General features: G+C 35.5%; 1 long non-coding RNA gene across 1 annotated transcript; it reads left to right on the top strand.

Moving 5' to 3' along the window:
• The first annotated feature begins 9,829 nt into the window (after window positions 1-9,829).
• LOC116259683 (uncharacterized) lies at window positions 9,830-19,925 on the top strand. The gene is made up of 5 exons (XR_004173959.2): window positions 9,830-10,016; window positions 10,097-10,204; window positions 10,471-10,571; window positions 11,222-11,293; window positions 19,771-19,925. It is a non-coding gene; the product is annotated as an uncharacterized LOC116259683 (long non-coding RNA).
• Window positions 19,926-20,628: the final 703 nt, after the last annotated feature.

Here is a 20,628-nt window from a genome sequence, read left to right on the forward strand (position 1 = left end):
AAGAGGAAAGGAATGCATTGAGGCAATCTCTCTCTCCCTCTCGCATGGTGGTAGCTAGTTGATCCAAAATTTAATGAGCTACTCCTTAGTTGTTCATTGAAGAATTAAAGATCACACTGAGTATATGAATCCCTTCTTGCTTAATGGATCTCAAAGTACGGTAGCATTGTTCTTACCTCTTTAAGTTGTTGTTGTAAAAGTTTATGAACAAATAATTATGCTTAGCAGACTATACATATGAGAGAATTCTATGCTGCCATGCGATAGATGAAACTAGATGGTTGAAAATTAAAGTCTGTTGCTAAAAGCACTATGAATCATTGTTTAAAATATTATGAACTATTGTTTTATCACAAACTATCAGTAATGCCCATATGATGGATGTTTTTTAGTAATAAATTTTTAATTTTTAATCATCTTGAAACATTCGACACAGGACAACATAGGTTTTTAGTAATGGATTTCTAAATTTGAGTCATCCTACAACATCCGACACATGACATCATATATACAATAAAAAAGTACCAACATGAATTTCTTGAACTTGAAGCTTTTAAATAATAGAACTATATGAGAATCCGAATGAGGACTCTCATCAAAGAAAATCTTATTTAAACCAGCAAGGAGATTTTTAGTTTGTATTGTTGTTTTGTTTTGCAATCTATATTTGGCTTGTTTTATGGTTCTTCAAAGCTTGCAATGCTAGCTCAACAATTTCTTACTAAATTGAGTCATGATAAATTGATATGCAATTATATATTGAATAATATTAGAGTTAATTTTTTCATTATTGTCATCATTTTGATAGTGATGCTTATGCTTCAACTCTTCGAAGCATATGCCCCGCCCCATGATGAGCTCAATGTCTCCCTTCAACTCATTTCTTTTAGCAGCATTGTTTTGCAGGTCTCAATTAAGTTGAATCACTCTCATACTCGACAATGAGGTATAAGATTGTTCAAGAGAAAGACACAACTCTCTTGCTTATCGATAAGAAAAATTCAACTAAGAATTAACTCGCTTACAATCCTTCTAATCCAGCCCAAATGAGTTGTTCAACATTTTCCCAAGAGATGTAATTAGGATTCCAACTACCCTTGCTATCATCAACAATGGTTGAATTAGGAGGTTGATCCATCTACATATTTATTAGGTAAATACATCACAATTCAATATGTGATTGCCACAAAAGTTAGTTTTTGCAGTCAATGTTGATGGACTTCCATTTGATGCTTGAGAGATAGGAAAACTCCATATGATGTAGCCAATAAAGACATATAATACTTATAAACAAAGATGGCATTTGAAAAAATAAGATCTCAAACATTGATAAAGTCTAATACCATGTGACAGAACAGGGAAAAGGTAGAAGGAAAGACACAAAGTGTAAATGGTTCAGTCAATGAATCCTACATCCACTAGATCTTCTTTCTTTTCATCAACTGCAGCAAGAGAGAGGGAGTTCTTTATCATTTACTTGAATGACACATACTAAGATCCATAATTTTAGGTTATGATCTGCATATAAAATGAGAAGCAATTATTCTCTATGTTTAAAACAAGTCTATCAACAGGATTTGGTAACCTGAATTCTCGATTTAGTGAAGTTTCATTGCTACGACCTTCCTCCATTATCTTCCACATTTCATCCTTTCTACTGGTTGATCCTACCATTATTTTTGTTACATAACATGTCTATCACACATATTTCTAACTTTGAGCAGGACATGTACAATGTTCATACATAACTTACATACGTCCATGTGCTACATTGAAAGACGATAGATTAAGTGAGGCATCATTAGATAGGCAAACATGCAAGCCTTTCTTCCAAAATATTGTTCCTCTTTTCCAACAAAAGATGGAAAAACCATAATTTGCTATCTAGACACTCACTATCTTTTTGTTTCTTGCATGTGTTTCTTCTATGTAACAAAAATCTGACTGAAGTTGGTTTGAAAGACGCTTATATCTACCTGCTTTTAAGTCTCACCTGTCTGTCCAGCCCTTCTTGTTTAAATGTAAATGGTTTGGATTGAAGTTAGCCTTAGACAAATTCAACTTAATCAATGTATGTCGTCGTATTTAGAATTAGACTCTAACATGCATACGTTTTAAACTGAATTTATATATGACTAGGATAGGATCTCATGTTTATATATGTGCTATCTAGTCTGATCTTTACCAAATCTCAGTCGAATATCAGACTGATATCTTGATTCAGTTATGAAACTTCATACTTAATCCCAATCCAATTAGTAGTCAAATTCAGATTTCTTTATCAAATCTTACATCCAAAATGGATTCATAATCGGACTAATGATCGGTTGGACCAGACTCATTCTGTTTTCAGCATAATGTAATCCAAGTCAGTCATCTCATGTCTAGGCTATGGCCTCTTGACGGGTGTCTCAGAAAGCAAGAGGGACAGGATACTGGCTTGTGTTCTTGATGCATGGCAGAAAAGTATGCAAACTTTTAGCGCTTAGCATACTTTTTTTTACAGTTAGCAAAAAGTCCAGGTAAATGACCAAAAATGGAAAAAGAAAACCAATTGAGGAAGAAATTAAATAAAAGAAATGATAGCTAGTGGGGTGTGACAACAGTGAACTTATGTATATATACATAAACTTTGTATCATGTACGAGAATATGGTGGTAGTTGGAGTTTTAGGGTTTTCCAAATATGAAAAAGGAAATTCTCAAAAGAAAATAATGAGAATTCATGGTGCAGCCTTGGACTTGTTGATCAAGGACACACACACACACACACACACACACACACACACACACACACACACACACACACACACATATATATATATATATATATATATATATATATATATATATATATATAACCAGACCACTTGGGTAAGGGACAAAAACCAGACCTATTAAAATTACTTATTAAAATATATATATACATATTTTGAAATCTAACCCTGATAGATATGATCTTAAAAGTGATTTGATGAAAAACATATATTAAGTTAGTTGTTTTTTTATTTAAATAATGTTTTTTTAGTAGTAGAAAAATGTTGGGTCTCTAAAGATTTTTTTTTTACAAAAATGACTTGAACTAAAGCATGATTTATATTAAATTAGTGTTTATAAACACATTAGAAGGTTCATATTTTGTTTAAAACACTTTTAGCATGAATTTAAGAGGTCTGGTACCTACCAGTCTTTCTCTCTCTCTCTCTCTCTCATATATATATATATATATTGCTTTTGTCTTTGCTTGTATTGATTCTAATCCTGGGTAAACACCTCTAAATGGAAGATAAGAAAATTTAATAACTGCGCAGGTTTTTTTTTTTTAATGGTGGAAAAGAGAGGGAGAAAAGCTTGGGGATCTACTTCCTGGGGTTGGGGATTAACCTTCTACTTGTTGAACATGAAGCAAGTTTTCAAAGATTAGGTGATCTGAGTAACTCGTAAAATGTAATTGTGGGAGTCTGTGTGGAAGTCCAGATCGATCATTACAATCCCAATTAATTTGCAAAAGTTGCTTGCAACATAATTTTCCCTAGTACTTCCAAATCTTGTCTCCCTTCCAACCACCCACCCGTATCCCACACCCACACATCCACAGATAGATCGCTCGCGTACACTTGCACCCATAAATGCACGCAGACATACACATATACGCGCACATACACATACTGATCTACATGTGAGTGTTTGTCTGATCCCCATGTTTTGTGCTAATAAAAAAAAACTATACAATTAAGTAAGCACATCACCAAATTAACAATTTCGAATACCAATGTCAAATATAGATCAGTTCGTCTAATAAATTTATAATAATTGGCCGTCAACAATATCATTTCTATCTATAAGACAGGAAAATCGAAGTAATAGTAAACCAAAAACATGCAGCACATCAACACTTAGTCGCTTATAAATCTGCGAATTTTATTTCAAGCTGATTCAAAACATGATTATATGTATAAAAAATAATGTACATGAATCTACCATTCCATCAGACTTGGTGCGACATAGAAAAACAAAAAAATGTGATGAAATCAATGTTCATTTTACCAGACTAGGTGAAATAACTGTATTTTTAGCTAGGATTCACAAGCGTCTAATGAAAGAGAGAGAAAAAAAAAGCTGACGAAATGGAAATTCGTTAAAAGCAAAATGTGGTGACAAGGCATCACCAATCTATAGAGGCAAGAGAGAGAGAGAGACTGCACGCCGCCCCCCCTCCAATATTCGAGGTACTATAATCTGATAAACAAAAGAGATCATGTTATAAATTAAGCAATTTTCAACAAAACAAAAAAAAAAAAGATCATAGGTTTCAATATATACAAGTATAAATGAAAGGTACCCTGTATTTTACAAATAATTAAGGAGAATTCTATAAATAAAACCAAGCTATATGTAGACTTTATTGAACAAATTGTAGGTCCTCATATAAATTCAATGCACAGAGTCCTGACCACTGGTGCGCACGTTAGGCCCAGCAAAATGGATGATAGAAAATGATCTTATTCCGATATGTGCTTGTAATTGTATTCATGCCTTATTTAGGGAACACAAAAATTGTTTTAGATCTAAGATAATTTTTTATACTTGTGCTATTATCACTCGAAGGGAGCAAAACAATTGACTAAAATAATTTTATCTAAAGTATGGGTTGCAATAAATTAATAATATTAGATGTACATATAAACAAAATATATATATATGTGTGTGTGTGTGTTATGCAGACGACTTGCATGGTTTAAGAATGGGGCTCCAAGTATTAAGCAGTAGCGCTTCTTCAGTTTGACTTGGTTAACTCAGTTTTTGGATGTGCGGGTGTCTGTGGGGAGAGACAAGCGGTGCCTGCTTCTCCCAGAAACAAGATTAATTTTATGAAGGATATGCATGGATTAAGCACATGATTTGGTTCTCTTTGGTTTGTATTTCTTAGTAGAGAGAGGAAGATATTTTCAAACTAAAGCAGGGCGTTATAGTCACCATGGTATCAGGGACAGATCAAGGGGAGATTGGCATGGGCCCTTGCCCCTTCAATTTTTTTTTTTAATTTACATGTAAGAGAGAGAGAGAGACTGCACGCCGCCCCCCCTCCAATATTCGAGGTACTATAATCTGATAAACAAAAGAGATCATGTTATAAATTAAGCAATTTTCAACAAAACAAAAAAAAAAAAGATTATAGGTTTCAATATATACAAGTATAAATGAAAGGTACCCTGTATTTTGCAAATAATTAAGGAGAATTCTATAAATAAAACCAAGCTATATGTAGACTTTATTGAACAAATTGTAGGTCCTCATATAAATTCAATGCACAGAGTCCTGACCACTGGTGCGCACGTTAGGCCCAGCAAAATGGATGATAGAAAATGATCTTATTCCGATATGTGCTTGTAATTGTATTCATGCCTTATTTAGGGAACACAAAAATTGTTTTAGATCTAAGATAATTTTTTATACTTGTGCTATTATCACTCGAAGGGAGCAAAACAATTGACTAAAATAATTTTATCTAAAGTATGGGTTGCAATAAATTAATAATATTAGATGTACATATAAACAAAATATATATATATATGTGTGTGTGTGTGTTATGCAGACGACTTGCATGGTTTAAGAATGGGGCTCCAAGTATTAAGCAGTAGCGCTTCTTCAGTTTGACTTGGTTAACTCAGTTTTTGGATGTGCGGGTGTCTGTGGGGAGAGACAAGCGGTGCCTGCTTCTCCCAGAAACAAGATTAATTTTATGAAGGATATGCATGGATTAAGCACATGATTTGGTTCTCTTTGGTTTGTATTTCTTAGTAGAGAGAGGAAGATATTTTCAAACTAAAGCAGGGCGTTATAGTCACCATGGTATCAGGGACAGATCAAGGGGAGATTGGCATGGGCCCTTGCCCCTTCAATTTTTTTTTTTAATTTACATGTAAATTTAAAAAAAAGTCACTTCTCTTATATAAAATTTTTTGAAAAATGATATTTTTGCTTTTTTCAAAATTTTGAAACTATAATTCTTCCCTCTTGATGAAAAATTTCTGACTCCACCCTTACACAATAGACTATATTGCAAAACCAAGACAGATTCAATCCGAAATTCCATAAGCATGGCAAAACAAGCCCCTATACGAAGACAAAATAGAAAAAAATGCAAAAAATACATTTTTCCAAATGATAAAACTATTTTAAAATAAGAAAAGATACTGTAAACAACAAAGCAAACCACCTTTTGGTACCGAAGTCGTTCTGTAGACTTAACATTACGCAAAAACGAAGGGAGCCGTCTCTCTCTCTTTTTCCTAGACATAATTTATTTGAGAGAGAGAGAGAGGGAGGCTCAAAAGGACGAGCGATTAAAGTATGCACTTGAACGCATCGTCTCCCAACAAAGAAAAGAGAATGGGATGAAGAGGACAGTTGGAGTTCAAGGCCATTGAGATGCTCTTAGTCAAAAAATGAGGTTCTTAAGGATTGTGTCTGGCAGGGCACGTCTACTCATGCAGGTTTACATTATTGGTGGAAGAGAGAGGAAAGGGAGGAGAGAGCTCCTTCTGTCAGACTCCGTGGGGATTCCCCACGAGAAGGAGAGGGAGGAGGGCCATGCCAAAAAAGAACAAAAAAACAATAAAGTAAAGAAAGACAGGCAAGCAGGAAAACTTGAACCTGCAGCACTTTGGCATCCGGGGGAGTGGGTTTTCCAGGGAGGGTGAGAGAGAGAGAGAAAAGGAGAGATAGGAGAGGACCACATGACTCTTCTGGAGCGGACAAGAAGCGGAGGCAACACCTTCTTAGCACACACAGAAGGTGTTGCTTCTCTTGTTGCTCTCACTGGCTGGTCGCATGGTCCAGCACGATGATTACCAACAACCGACACTCACCTTTCCTTCACCTTTTCAGCCGATGGGTCATCCATCCATGGCGGATCAGGTTTAATCGTAAGCCATTCCCCATCGCCATCACCATCCGGCGTTCTGCTCATAGCCTCATACTTAATGATATTAGGTGGTCCAAGGTGCTTTATAAGCTAGCTTCGCAGTTTACTTGATCATATCATGTTAGTGTCAGCACTAACGTACATCCTAATTAACTAATTCAGGACAATTGAGATCGAGTTGTGACTGCAGTGCATGCACAGAATTAAAAAAACACAAAAAAAGGAGAAGGGGGAAGTAAGGTTATTTTGGGATTTAAAAAATATTTTTTAAAACTTTTAACTTTTTTACTACCCTTTTAATACTAGTAATGTGGCTCCCTCGCTAGGCGTATTTTGGTTATTACCTACTTTCATGTATAATTTTTTGTGCATGTATAGGAGCGTGCACATAACTAGTTTCTACCTTCAGTACTATCGAGGTAAGTTCAACTTTTGCTAGCCAATGGCTCCCCTTGCATGTTATCCTGACAATAAGAAAATTAGATCTTAAAACTGCTGTTTGGGACAACATACATGACACCAAAAATCAGGATTTCAAACAGTGTTGTTGAAAGTTCTAGAGAGTACCATAGAAGACATTGTTCATATGCCAATGTTTGTAGTGATAAGAATACAGCTCATAAAGATAATGATAAGGAAAGGAGACACGTTCACAGCCAAGGAGGATAATGCATGCCACGCCACTAATCTTAGTTTCTTTTGCTGTTTTTTTTTTTTGGTCACCTTCAGTTATTAATCTTGTTTGTTGTGTCTTAACCGATTCTGTTGTTTGCATGAAGAGATCTGCTTTCTCGATGCATAAAATACTGCCTTATATAACATTTTTCACAAGTCATTAGTACATACACTTGCTACTCTCAGTGTATGAGAAAGATAGTCAAGTTTCATGCAAGTGATAATAGTCTTTTATGGTACCTCTTGCGGTTCATTTGTCATAGTAGATGCAAGTTTGAATCCTGAATGGAATGCCATAGATTCCACTAGCTGATAAACTTCAAATAACTGAATTTAAAAGAACTAATTGGCAAACCATGTTGAACACCTAATTAAACATGGTCATGCAACCATTATGGTTGTTAGATGGAGTGAAACTTCCTGTGCCCAGAGATAGAAGTACATGGGCTGATGGACTACCAAGAAAGGGTCTTTTAATGTTGCGGAGGATCTCATTTACTGACATTTAAGGCAAAATGTTAGTAAAGTATGTATTGATGGAGGCTAAAGAACGATAGCAAATCTATCTATTCACCGACATTTTATGACTGAACATAGAATCTCAGAGATTCATTGATGTGATCGGAAATGGATGTCAGCAAACAGTAAGAGGATGTTTGGATGACACTTTCCAAAACTTGGTCTTTCAAAAACAGGTTTTGTGAAACCAGGTTTTTTAATAAGTTTTGATAACCTGGTTATTTGTTTGGATGACACGGCAAAAACCGGGTTTTCACTTTCTAAAACCTAGCTTTTGTTTGGATGACAAAATTGAGTTTAGAAAATTTTTAGAAAACAAATTCACTTGAACATTTAATGGTAGTTATGTTACAGCTACAGTTGCACACACTCACGCATAAATTTTATTTCCTACAATAAAATATAGAAGAATCTATACACAACAAATAGATAAAAACATCAAAAGCCACACCAGACTTAAATAGATTCACGTAAAATGGAAAGCACTTAAGTTGCTGACCCTAAGCCTAATCTTTGAAAGAGGAACTTGTCGCAGAAAAAATACAATATGTATAGAAAATGTAATATCACCAATATAATTCCTAAACTTTTTCATATAGTGGGTTAAAGCAAGACAAATGAAGCATAAATTAGAGCAGGTCACAACTCAAACCATGAGTTTCAAAATAATATTGAGGGGAGCTCCAACACCGAATCCATAAACTTCTGAGATTTCGTTGGATTCACCAGCCCTTGAAAAAACTAGGGGGATAGATTTTTCATCGACATATTGAAAACGCTATTTTGTGAAAACCCAGCTTTAACAAAACAGCTTTTCCATGTCATCCAAACATTCTTGAAAGAAACCTAGTTTTGCCTAGGTTTTGTGGTGTCATCCACACAAGCCCTAAAAGAAAGAGTCAATACTAATCCTTATACAGTTATACATGGACCCTAGAAAATGCAGAATTTTCTTTAACATTTCCTGACGGACGTCGGAAACATTTGCAAATATCAGAAAAAATCTGTCACAGAATTCTACTGACAGCAAAGCAAGGCATGTCAATAACTTCAAGTGTTAAGGACATCTTGTCCTTGACATTAGTAGAGGTCCACTCACTTTTATGGTGGTCTACATTGACATCTTGAATACACAAAAGGAACATTTTTATTAACAGTCATGGCAAGACCATTAGTTAAAACGTTGTCACTGATGTCTTTCATGGACGTCAGTACTAGCTGGGTGATGCAAGACAGACGCAGAGCCCAAGCCTTCATGCATCCAAGTACTGACCGGCCCAGATCTGCAGCCTGTAGAGCCTTAGGAGGAGACTAACTAGTCTCAGCAGCCAACCGAGCTTGACCCAGTCACAGCCAGCAACCTGGCCCAGGTCCTGACCTTGTCAGTTCAGTAGCAGGAGATACCAGCTCAGGAACATGAGCTAGGGGTGCACAACGAGTTGAGCTACTCAAGCTTGACTCGTTTAAGCTCAACTCGTAAGTGAGTTCGAGTTGCTTCATTAGTTAAACGAGTCGAGCTCGAGTTGACTTGTTAAACTAATCGAGTCGAGCTTGAGTTCACTCAAGTGGACTCGTTAAAGCTCGACTCGGCTTGAATATTAAAATATCGGTTTTAAAAAATCCAGTTCAGAAGCTTCCCACTTCTCAGCAGGAAACTCTTTTTTCAGTTTAGGGTTTCCTTTTTTGTTCTCGCTCTTTCCAACTCCAACTCTCCCTCTCTCGGTCTCTTCGACTTCTCCTTCTCTTCTCCGTCTGTGACTGCAGGTCCGCGGCCACGGGCCACTTCAGCCTTCAGCCTTCAAGGTCAGCTGGTTTCTCCACTTTCAGCCCAAGGTTCCTGCCTGTGCTCTCCGCTTCAGCCTTCTGGCCCTTCTCCCTTCAACTTTCAGCCCAAGGTTCCTGCCTGTGCAAGTTCTCTCTCTCTCACTCTCTCTCTCGTTTTCATCACGATTCCTATTTTCGGTTCCTCCTGCAGACACTTCTCCCTCTCCGTCTCCTCGGACACATCCGAACGCCTCTCCCTGGTTCGCACGAAGAACCAGATACGCTTGTTGCGTTCTGCTCATCTCTTTTGCAGCGTGAGGTGAGGTCTTCCTGTTGCATGGGGCTATTCTGGTAGACAATGAAAGTTGGTATTTGTGCCCACGTTTTGGTATTTTTAGACAATGAAAGTTGGTATTCAATTTTTGGTATTTTCAGACAATGCAAGTTGGTATCAATTTTTGAAACAAAAGGGTCTTCCTGTTGCGTGGGGCTATTCTTATGGAACCCTATTGTTCTAAGACATATACAAATTTAATTTATGGTTAGTTGCACCAGTTCTGTTTTCTAATCAATTCATTTTGGCAGTATTACATCTTTGTTTACGTGGATGCACCAAGTTACCAGATATTGAAAAAATTGAAAATTATTAGTACTGGTGTGCTGTACCGAATCATTCTTAAGAAGAAGTAAGACATTCTTTTCCTGGTTTCTGTTCTTTATATCTGTTAACATGATGCATATATTATATATGTCTATGCTATAAGCCTATAACACATCATGGTTGCTAGAAGATCTTTCTACATCTAACATCTTGTAAGTGATTCAAATATCATGATTGTAGTTAGTAGAAGTATCTCCAACAGCAAATATCAGTACTGGACTTTCATATGGGCTCTCTCTCCTTTTGGAAGAATAAGCCAATTAGTGTTGCCTCAAGGCAATCTGGTTTCTCATATGTGACCAACAGCAGAGTATACAGGTCCAGTTGCCATGCTGTATAACTGGAAGCTTGGCTGTAAAAGGAAAAGCTTCACTTTTATGGACAAAAAATTAAAAGCAATTAAATGGATAATATTTTTAAAAATTTAAATGGACAATGAAAAAATAACCAAATCTACTTCTATGGGTATTCAGAAGATAGCACAAGAAAAAGAGAAACGTCTTATGTCTCTTGTATGTAAAGATTGAGACATCTCTTAAATATTTTGCACTTTGCACAATAGAAAAAAGTATATTAATTTGACATATAAGGGCAACAATTTATATGGTTATGAATGCTCATGTTTTATACTTATCAGTTTTCCTAGTGTTTGATTGTTCAATCATTTCCTTCCAGATTAAGTGAGATTCAGTGGGCTGTTTTTGTTCTTCTATGTGTTGGAGTCACAACTGCACAACTCAATTCCTCGTAAGGCTTGTCTCTTTTACATGACTTTCATTGTCTGTACTTTTTATAGCCTGGCTGGTCTTCAATAGCAACATCTTCGTATTACCAATCTTTAAACCATGTAGCATATTATGTGTAATCATTGCTTATTTTTTAAGAACTTTGTATTTCATTTGACTTGTAAGAAAGGCGTAACTGCATTTTTTCAGAGAATGTTCAAATAATGCATACCTTTCTATTTTTGTAGAATGTTCAAATTTTCAGAGCTCTTGTTTGTTTCTTTATGAAGCATTGAATAGATAAAGTACTAACTTATGAAGGAGAGAATCAACTAGTTCTTCAAGTGGCTGATGAGGTTAATCTTTGTAAAGCTATTACAAAGAACATATTTGGTGACCATCAAGTTGTTTGAAGGTTTACTTGGATTTTATTGGTTGCTGTGATGATTGACATGTTTCGATGTTTGCTGGTCACGTTTCATCTGTTCATTGATCCTATTAGAGTCATCTGCTGAACTAAAATACGTGGTAATATACTTGTGGCCCCTAGGGCCAGTTCATACGTGGTAATATGCATGTTGATGATCTAAATTGATTGTTGTTTTCCTATTGTTATTTCAATATTAGTTGGTGGCTTCTGAGGAAAGAGCACTATTTTTTGATAAAATATTAGTTGGTTGCTAGTTCACATGGCTGTGCATACTATAGGTTTTCCTTTTCATTTTTAATCTATTGTTATAAAATGATATTCTGAATTAGTAGTCTGCTCATATAGTTCTTTTTATTCCAAATTCCGTATTGTCTAAATGCAGTTTTTCCAATTGGGATTAGTGTTTTTTACATTTAATAATAAGAAGTAGTGCTTTTCATTTCATATTCTTTTAGATTGTAATATGTTTCTGTCAAAATTCTTGTTCAAATAGGAGAATAGCTTGAGCAGGAGGGAAAATTACTAGTTTGAAAAATAACAAATTTAGAAAAAAAATATCATTGATAAGGGCAAGCAAGTATGTGATTCGAGACAGAGTTCAGATGATGTCCCAATTGGAGTACATTCCTCTAATGAAACTCTTATAGATTCGTAAGACACTGAAAATGAAAGAGTTTCAATAGCTGCTCCTGAAGCACGTATAAGTGGTGCAAAAAGATCAAGGGCAAAGACTTCTACAATATGGAATGATTTTGACAAGATCATTATAAATGGTATCAAAAAAAGAAAATGTAAGTACTGCAGTACACTGTTTTTGATAAGTGCAGGAGGATCTACATCATCAGTGAGAAGACACAAATGTTTAACACGTTTTGGTAACAAAAAGCAAACGAATTTAAGTTTTAAATATGAGAATACTTCAGATGTCACGAAGAAGCTTATGGAACTAGGTTCCAACATCGATGCTCAATCAATAAGAAAGATAGTTGCAAAACTAGTGGCAACCGGAGAACATGCTTTTTCTATAGTGGATAATTGTTGGTTTAGGTTCCTTGTTAGGCTTGGTTTTCCTATTTGGGTGCCAGTTTCAAGAACGACGGTGTTCGCACCCCACCCCTTTCTCAAAGGGTGTCATATACAAATCAGCAAAATTCTTTTAAAATTGAGGTTTTGAAAAATATTTTAATAAAAAGGGATCCGCCCGTCGATACGAGATCCAACCGTTCCTGCCGCCTTTAACAGGGGTAATTAGACCAAGGACTAAGGATCATTTGGATCATATACGAGTTTTTGATGCAAATCTTATATGCTTATGCATTGAGGTTTTGGATTCAAGAACCAAAATTTATTTCAAATGAGTGATTTGAACTCGTTTTGAAGATTAGATGACTTTCAAGTTGGTTCAAAAACCTTTGCTTTTGTGCCATTCGATTTGAAATACACAATTCTTGAGGATTTTGAAGAGTGAAACTGAGTTCTTTATTGTGAACTCTAAATGGTTCATGAGTTGAAATTATGATCAACTTTTGAAAAATAGCTAAGTTTCTTTAGCAAAGAAACTTGATTTTTCAATTCTTTTTTTGCCAAATCGTGTGATTTTGGTTAGGTAGAATTCATTCTTTTTATGAAACATAGGTTCAAATTGTTAGAAAACGTGTTGTTTTTCAAATATACTTTGGCCAAAATCATGAATGAATTGCTTGTGTTTTCTTTTGAAGTTAAGAGAAGTTTACAATTTTTTGTTGCAATATGACTTGGTCACTTTTCGCAACTCAAATTTAAATCACTTAACTTCTTGAGAATGTGCATGTAGTATCATTGATTTTGAGTAAAAGTGAATGCATGAAATGAGAAGGGAAACTATATGAAACATTCATTTTTCTCTCTCTCGTAATCTCTCAAGGTTCATTCATATGAAACATACATTCTTCACTCTTTCATAATCTCTTAAGGTCCATATTGTAATTGCACATCATACGATCTACACATAGAGATTGATTTTAATTAACATGTAGGACTTTATCTAAATATGCTTATTATATGATTAAACATATGAATTAGAGATGTAGTCCATAAGCTTGAGACTTGACATAGAACTATCAAAATGATGAAAAATACACAAATGATGTCAAAATCAATTTTTTTTTTTTGAAATAGATGGGAGACGTGGATGACATCCACTTTTGTCTCAAGATAGCTAAAAAAAATCAGACCTTATGTTGATTTAGATAGCTGAAAATTATGGACATTGATTCCAATAAAGAGCTCGTTTCTTAGATAGAAATGAAAAGTTAAGTGATACTTGATCTTCGCCTTCACTTGTTTTCTAAATCGAGCAATCCTAAGCAAGAATCTAAGCTTGGATTCGAGCTTAGCAAAGCTAGAAGTAGAATAACTTGCTTGCTGGAATTTGTAGTAGGAAAGAAGGCTTCTCACCACGAAAATCCTAAGTAAGGGTTCACTTAAGCACCCTAACTTAGCAAAATCAATGGAGAGAAACAAGGAAGAAAATATGAGAAAAGAGGAAAGAGTACTTGGACGAATCTCTCCTCTCTTCCTTGGCTTCTCCCTCCTAGCTCTTTGGCTGCCACAACTTAGAGAAGTGCTTGAAAATTTTGTCCCCCTCCTTGGTGGCCAAGAGAAGGCTTATATAGAGGAGGAGGTAGGTTCAACCACCTTCTTAACTCACCATGGAAACTTGCTTAAGACCTTGAGGACTTGTAAAATGAGTTAAATAGACTTTAAAGGCTCTAATTGACCATTTCTTAGCCCATTTCCATGAGCTAGGTGGGCTAGGCTAGGTTTGGTCAACATTGATTCAGACCTAGCTTACTAACTTTGACCAAAAATTCGGACGAAAATGCCCTTGCATAGGGTTTTGCTTTATTTTGTGCTATTTCTTTTTTTTTTTTTTAAGCTCCAAATGTCATTGAATTATGATAATTCAATTTAAATTTGAATAAAATTTGAAAATTCTATCAAATTTGACTCGAAAAGGGTATTTTCATCCATAATTTGATTGAAGACGGATTTCAACTTAATCAAACTTTCGTTTGAAAGATTGAATTTTAATTTGGTATTTGATTTATGCATTTGACAAATCTAAATATTTATTTACCTTTCATAAACCAATTTTAGGCTCTGTAATCTCAATTTGACCATAGAAGGGCAAAATTGTTCAGATTGGTCAATTTCGACCAATTGACGAAAGTCAAAGCTCATTTGTGAGTAGTTTGACTTTGTTTGAGATAATTTGATAAATTTGAGCCAAGAAAGCTCTTAATTGAGCTAAATGGTACTTTGACTGAGTTTAGTCAAAGTGGGTTTGGTTCGGTCAAAGTCTATTTTCGTCCATTAATTGGATCGTGAGACAGACTTACTTTTTTGCCAAGATGAGCTCATGTTGACTGAGCCTAGCTAAGATTTGGGTGCACTATGATTGAACCTACTTGAATTAAGTGGGTTTGACCAGCCTAGTTATTGCTTTTCGAAGATTGAAAACTCTTTAAAGAGGACCTACTTAAAGAAGAGAGAGATGCATAAATGCTTCTGTTTTCCTAGGTTTTTAGTTATGATATCATTCATTTCTCCTTGAAAATTATTTTTCATTTAATTGGGAGAAAACATTTATTTTTTTTTTAAATGGGGGGAGTGACCCTGGGGGGGCTCTTGACCACACGGGCTAGGTGGGGCCCACATGTGGGTCCCACATAGCATTATAGACCGAATTAGATCCAATTTTTGGATCTAAGTCAACATTTGAATTTTGCAATTGGATTTGGATTTCAAATCCTAATTTGGACATAGTTTGAACTCGTAATCATGCATTGGGATTTGTGTCACAAGTTAAATTCATAATTCGAATGCAAGTTACATTTAGGTTTGAAATTGACTTTGAAATTGCAAAATTTCATAATTCTTTTGAGAAATTTTCACATTGCTTCAATTTTGATGTGGAAAAATTTGGGGTGTTAACAGACGGTTAAGAGAGATGTCATAAAATTATATGAAGATGAAAAGAAGAAATTGCTTCTTGTCTTGAAGGATGTTGATAAGATTGCTTTGACTACAGATATATGGACGTCAAACCAACAATTAGGATATATGGCATTAACAAAACATTTCATTGATAAAGAGTGGAATATGCAACAACGTATCATCAACTTTATCGAAGTTGAGTCACCTCATACTGGGTTAGTTTTAGCAAATGTAATTTCTAAGCACCTTGCAGAGTGAGAGATTAAAAAGAAAATAATATCTATTATAGTTGACAATGCTTCATCAAATGATGTTCTTGTCAGAAAATTAAAAGAAAACATGAAAAGGCGCGGCATCAACTTGTATTATAGAGGTAAATTTTTTCATGTGCGATGTTGTGCACATATTTTGAATCTAATGGTACAAGATGGGTTGAGTGCCATTAAAGATAAAATCATTAGCATTAGAGATGCAGTAAAATATATCAAAGTTTCACCTTCAAGACTCCAAGGTTTTGCAACTACAGCTAGAGAGTTGGAAATTTTAATGACAAAGAAGTTAGTGTTACATGTACCAACTCAATGGAATTCAACATATTTTATGTTGGAAACAACTCTTGCATATAAAAATGCTTTTGCAAGATATAGCATGGAAGACCCAGGCTTGGTATTGTTGCTTGAACTTGAGTATTGGGAAAAAATAGCAGTGATATGTGATTTTCTTCAAGTTTTCTATGATGTGTCTACCTTATTTTTTGGGTCATCTTATGCAACAACAAACTTGTTTTTTCTTGAAATTTGGAGAATTCAAGAAATATTACAGGAAAATGTTAAAAATGAAGGTGGATTTATGAAGGCAATGGTAGTGAAAATGAAGGAGAAATTTGAAAAATATTGGAAATCCCGTAACTTGTTAATGATTATTACATCCATATTAGATCCACAGGTGAAACTCACATTATCGGAATTTTTCTTTTCAAGAATTTACCAGTCAAGAGAAGAAATCTTTACAAGATGTTTATGAAAGTTACATATGAAGTGGATGAAAATATTTCTACCACATCAACTAATTCCTCTAGTATTCAAGGTCAAGAGAGTCGAGACACACCACGTGGTGGAAGGAAACTATTTTTTAAGTTCTTAGGTAAAACTGAGAATGTTGCTTTCAGGTCACCAAATCCGAGATAGACACATATTTGGAGGACGGATTGATTAAGCATGATGATAATGGTGATGAAGATTCTTTCAATATTTTGCAATGGTGGAAGGATAAAGAATCTAAGTATTGAATTCTTTCACAAATGACACGTGATCTGTTGTCAATTCCAATAACTTTTGTTGCTTTAGAAAAAGCTTTAGTTACAAGAGGTTGAATTGTTAATGATAGTCATAGTTTATTGATGCCAAATACAGTTGAAGCTTTGGTTTGTTTGGGTAAAGAATGATAGTGATCCAATGCATGAAGTGTTAACAAAAGTAAGTATGTTTTGAAGAAATTGTATTCATTAAATATTTTGTGAATCATTTGTTAATTATTTTCCTTGACATGTCTTCCTTCATTTTGATTGAAAGGGAAGTAGCTTTCATAAAAAATAACATAATAGACTCTTCCTGTTTTGAGATTGAGGCAAAAATATCCATGATGCTTTGGAGCATAACCTAGAAATATGCATTTTTCATATTTATACACAAATTTATTTTTCATGTACCCCTACAAGCATGGGGAACATGTGCATCAAAAAAAATTTAAGAAATTGTAATCTGGTTTGGTTTTGAACATAACTTCAAAGGGCTAAGTCCTTCAAGAGTTTTGGTGGGAACTCTTACAGCCATGTGAAAATGATAAGATCAATACTTGTTTGGTACACAAGTTTTGGCCAACATAGTGAGACCTGTTTCAACAACATGGTGGTGACGTCTCTCAACTGCTCTGTTTTGTTCTGAAGTGTGAGGACAATAAACCCTATGTCCAATTCCATTTGATTCAAGAAAATCAATAAAACCTTGATATTCTCCAGCCCAAGCTGAATGCAGGAATTGAATTTTTGTACTTGTAACAAGCTTAGCATGCAATTTAAACTTTTGGAAAACTTCATGTAAATCTGATTTGTTCTTGAGAAGATATATCCAAGAATATTTTGAATATGCATCAACAATTAAAGCATAGTATCTATATCCATCAATACTAGTCACAGGCACAGGACCCAAACATCTGAATAAACAATATCTAAGAATCCATGTGCTTGTGTAGAAGTCCTGTTAAAGGGTAGGCGATGACTCTTACCATTTTGATAGGCTTCACACACTTTGTGTTGCATAAAATCATCGTAACGCAAACCAAAATTATTCAATATGTTCATAATAGTTTTTAAAGCAGGATGGCCAAAGCGTCTATGCCAAGTGTCAACTGAGTCCTTGACGCCAACATCTCTAGTGGTAAAGAAGGTATGCTTTTTCTTGTTCAGCATCAACTTGTATAGATCTTCCTCACTTTGTCTTTGAAGCAACACTTTCTTTGAGGTAAGATCCTTAACATAGCAACAGGAGGGGTGAAATTCGAAGAAAAGATTATTATGCTTAGCAAATTTGTGCACTATCATGAGGTTCTTAGAAATGTCAGTCACTTGGAGAATATCACTCATGACAAATCTATCAAAAACAATAGAAACAATATGGTTAATAGCCAAATGTGATCCGACTCCAATATGAACGTTGTTGTCGCCTTGATATTCAAAGTAGAGAGATAAATTGTTCAAGTCGTTGGTCACATGATGCGACACGTCGGAATCAGGATACCAGTTTTGACCATCAGTGGAACTCTAGTGAGGGGCCACATGATATGCTTTCGGTGCCAGTGGAGGATTGTTTTGAGCATAAGAAACAAGCTGATAGCATGTGCGCACAGAGTGACCAGGTTTTTTTGTAGATTTGGCAAGTAATACAAGGTCTATCATTTTGAGATCTGCCTCCATGACTTCTGAAATTGCTATGCTTTTCTCATCCACCATGATAAAGTGATCCTCTACGATTTTGATTTTGAGAATTGAAATTACTCTTGTTTGTCAAATTAATAGAAACATTCAGCTAAGCATATTCAACACCAGACCTTTTTATTATGTTGCATTCTTGAGTCAAGAGCAGACCATGAAGTTCTTCCAATGTCACTGGTGGAGATCGGGTCTCTATCGAAACCCTAAAGGTATGATACTCATTTGGCAATCCTTTCAACAAATGTATGACAAGATCATCTTCATCAACAATTTTAGAGGCAATAGTTAATTGATGTGCAATAGATTTTGCATACTGAAAATACTCATCCACTGTCTTGTTTCTTTTTTTCAGATCTTGAAGTTGGTGTCTAAGATAAATTATGCATGAACGAGAATGGGAAGCATATAATTTCTTTAAGGATGACTATACTTAATATGTAGTTCTAAACCAATAACTTGACTCAAGACATTTTCACTTAATGAGGTAATAATCCAATGCAAAACAAGCTGATCATGCTTCAACGATAAGATTTAATCAAGATTAATATTATCAGAGTTGCCAGCAGTTTTGGATGGACAGTGGTTGTTCCATCAATATAATCCATGATCCATGAGCCCATCAGTAATCAAGATGGGTTTGAATTGAGTAGCCCAAAACATATAATTATCTATTGTAAGTTTCATTTAGAGAAACTGAGAGAAGTTTGATGGCACCTGGTTCAATTTGAAGCTGGTGAGAAATTTTTTTGACATTGAAGAAGTCAACGATGAAGAAGATGATGCCATAGATGTCGATGGATGAAGCGAGATGATTAACCGTGCAGATCTAATATCATAATAGGAAATGAACAGAAACAATTAACGAGGTTCGGTGCTGAAATTACTTATGTCCTCAATTCTCTCTATCCTCTTCTCAACTTCATAATGAGAGATAGAGGTTCTACTATTTAAAGAATATTAATTACAACTTTAACTCCTAAATGATGGATTTGATTTTTACAATTAATTTCTTTCCAGAAATTTCCTCCACTTGTGATGCCTATTTTTTCTCTTTCCTTAGATACATAAATTTGAGTGATATTCTTTTCTTCTGATTTTGCAGCAGCATCCTTTGATTTCTTGGCAACATAATTGTTTGCATTATTCGTATGGCCATGCGCATAAGTTGGTTTTCTAACAATCTCACAGCTGAGGATGACAAAAACGACCTCAAGATTCATGGCCCACCCTCAGAAAGTTTGGGGCCTCCCAGAGGAGGGCGACTTATTACATTGGTCAATCGGCCTTGATTTGAGTTTTGCAGCTCACTTGAGCCAATTAGGAGGCTTCGATTGAAATTGATGCCCGTCCTTTTGGCTCCTCTTTGCTTGATATATAGGATGAAACCTTTAAAACAACTTTTTTCCATCAAATTTTATCATTCTATGTTATGGAAATTTGTGTGATCCCTCTATCTGTTTTCTTCTTCTTCTTCCTCTTGATCGTGCACTTGGAAGCGATCCACCAAAACCACCATGCCACTGCTGCCCTTGTCCTCTTGCACAATCCCGCTGGTGCCTTGGTAGTCTGCCTTTCACAGCTCACCCAACTACAGAGGGATCTGCCATGAGTGAGCATGTTTCCCAGCTATTCTCAGCAACCTGGCCCCGATCGATGGGAGGGGCTCTCCCGTGAACTAGTGAACTCTAGGCCCGATCCCACCCATCACCCATTAGATCAGTCCGGTCAAAGAAGACCTTGCTAACTTACTAGCAGAGAAGCCAAGTCTCGGATGCTGCTGGGCAAAACCAAGGAGACAACCAGCCGTACACATAGTAACGACCTTATAATAAGTACCTGGTTCTTTCTCTTACTCTCTTGTTGTTTGTTGCCATGGCAGCGCCCTTATTCTCCTTCTGATCTCTTTTGGCACTACAGCCAAGACCACCAACGCTTTAGCTGCTAGTAAACGCCTCCCACA

Source organism: Nymphaea colorata, chromosome 8, assembly GCF_008831285.2.
Source record: "Nymphaea colorata isolate Beijing-Zhang1983 chromosome 8, ASM883128v2, whole genome shotgun sequence".
In the NCBI taxonomy this organism is placed as follows: domain Eukaryota; kingdom Viridiplantae; phylum Streptophyta; class Magnoliopsida; order Nymphaeales; family Nymphaeaceae; genus Nymphaea; species Nymphaea colorata.